This window comes from Gopherus evgoodei, chromosome 4, assembly GCF_007399415.2.
Source record: "Gopherus evgoodei ecotype Sinaloan lineage chromosome 4, rGopEvg1_v1.p, whole genome shotgun sequence".
NCBI classification, from domain to species: domain Eukaryota; kingdom Metazoa; phylum Chordata; order Testudines; family Testudinidae; genus Gopherus; species Gopherus evgoodei.
Window position 1 is genome coordinate 61,649,842 of NC_044325.1, and position 2,262 is coordinate 61,652,103.

General features: G+C 35.8%; 1 long non-coding RNA gene across 1 annotated transcript; it reads right to left on the reverse strand.

The window, feature by feature from the left end:
* Positions 1 to 686: 686 nt before the first annotated feature.
* LOC115651505 lies at positions 687 to 2,014 on the reverse strand. Its single transcript, XR_004000375.1, has 3 exons — positions 1,923 to 2,014; positions 935 to 1,114; positions 687 to 774 (listed from the first exon to the last, which is right to left on the reverse strand). It is a non-coding gene; the product is annotated as an uncharacterized LOC115651505 (long non-coding RNA).
* Between the last annotated feature and the right edge of the window lie 248 nt (positions 2,015 to 2,262).

Sequence of the window (2,262 nt, forward strand, 5' to 3'; positions counted from 1 at the left end):
CTGAAGCAACTTTGCATCAGTTGCATAGTGTAGGTGGCCCTAGAGTGGTCCAGTATCTGACTCAGTTTTTTTAGAGTCTTCATAGGTCATGCTTTCTTCATAGTGAACATTTTCATTTAGATCTTCTCTAGTTTATGGAACTGCATGTATGGAGCCAAACATTTTCCACAGGTATTTGCTTGAACTGAAAAATGAATTTGCTTAACCATTCTTGTGGTCCATTTAGGATTACTTTTTCTGAACTATAAATACTTAAGTATATTGTGTATGCATATCTAATGAGGTGGTCTGAATGCTTTCAGCATCTGATGTATTTGTAGTGGCTCCAGCTAAACTTGATGGGAGTTGAGTGAATTCTATACCTAGCTCCCTGCAACCTAGTATAACCTGGTCCAAGGTTCCACAAAGCATTTCAAGATAATATTAAAATATTAAGATAATCTTTAATCAATGCTTGGATGGCAGTTCAATGCAATTTTAACATATATTATATATATTTCCTTAATGTCATTCTCCTTTATTAACACTGATACCATCTAAATCTGAATGTGAATACTTGACATACAATATCAGAGTTAAATGATATGCAGGATTAAAAAGAGTAGCGTGTTTTGACCATGATGAAGACAAGAATTCCTACTTTACAACAAGGAGTTCTCAGAAAACATTTAGATACTTACATAATTAAGGTTGCGTGCCATTCATTCAAGAGAAAAATAATTCACACTTATAACCCTAGGCTATTGCAGGTTCTTGGATAATGTATAATTCTGCCTGACAAAAACAAAAAAGGCATTAGGCTGTTCCTGTGAAATACGGTATTCACATGTAATCTGAAGCTATACAACTTCAAGTTACGATCTTGTCTGATCTCAAACTAAGTCCAGTTGGATTGGGTCAATACTTAGACAGGAGGCCTTTAAAGAATACTCACCCACTCCTTGAGGCAGTTAGTTATTCAATAGGTGTCACTCTTCCCTTTGAGTCAGTACTTAATCCACTTCTTAGCATGGTGCTACCAGAATCTATGCTTCTGGAAGTGTGGTACTTTGGATGAGATATAAACCCAATGTCCTTCTTTCACCTTATAGTCGTTAGAGATTCCAATTTCATGCTACTTCGGGGGGGAGGGTTACGGGGGAGGAGTAAGAATAGAGATGTTAGCCCAGTGTCATGACCATTCTATTCCATTTTCTATTAATTATAGTTTTCCAATATAAATCCTCCTCACAGTTTTAACTACTGATTGCATTATTCCCCACTTCTTCTGAACGGTTCTCCAAAGCTCTGCTCTGTACTGCAGAACTTCATCATAGCTGCATGTCAGTGGTGGTTGAAGCTATTCCTGTATACATAGTTGAGAAAACACTTTTTTGGTGGAAAAAACTTCTGTGGAGAAAAAGGTGTTAACTAATAATCCTCTGCCATATTTATTTTATTTGTGCTTTTCAACATTTCTAGAACTCCTGCTATTTCTAAAGTCACTCACAGCTATAACTAGCAAGCTGAAATATAAATAGTTACATGGGTCAGTTTCTTGCCTTCCTTCCTCATGATCTGTCAGTAGAAAGAACAGAAATATGACAAAATACTCTCTCCCTCTACCATGTTTATATCTGCCATTAGCTTTCCAATAGATCCACTGAGCTTTCATTCATAACATGTGCAAGTCTTCATTATGTTCATTAGATTATTTGTTGGCTGTTTTTCTATCCCTGTTCACTGGATGAGTTTCCAAACTCATTTATAAGTTATTTTTGCATATGCATAGGGTCAAAGAGAACACAAGTAGGAAAACCTCAAGGATATAAAAGGAGAATGACTAAAGATATGACTGCCTGACACAAAGAAAATAGATGACCCCTATATTGAGGCCAAAGTAGGGCATCAGACAAAAATAATATTACATAAAATAGACTTACCAGCAGCTATTTATGACTTTTCTTTTTTGGTGCTAAGCACAACTGCTAGGATTTTTGGAGTGAATGCTCAGGTATTTTCACCTTCAGAGTCTGGTCACTCTTAAGTTAAGCTGATTCAAAGAAAGTGGTGGGAGAGAGGATTCAGGAAAATTGCATCAGTATTTTTCTTTTTTTAATATAATCAAAATTTAATAAATAAAAAGAATTCTACTTCCTCTCCACTTTTGCAATTTTGTGCATACACAAATGGGAGCCTCGAAGAGTTCTTAAGTATGTGCCTAACTGTCAATACTGTTTTTCTTATAGAATTTAAGGAGCAATTCAGTAGCTCAGCAATTTT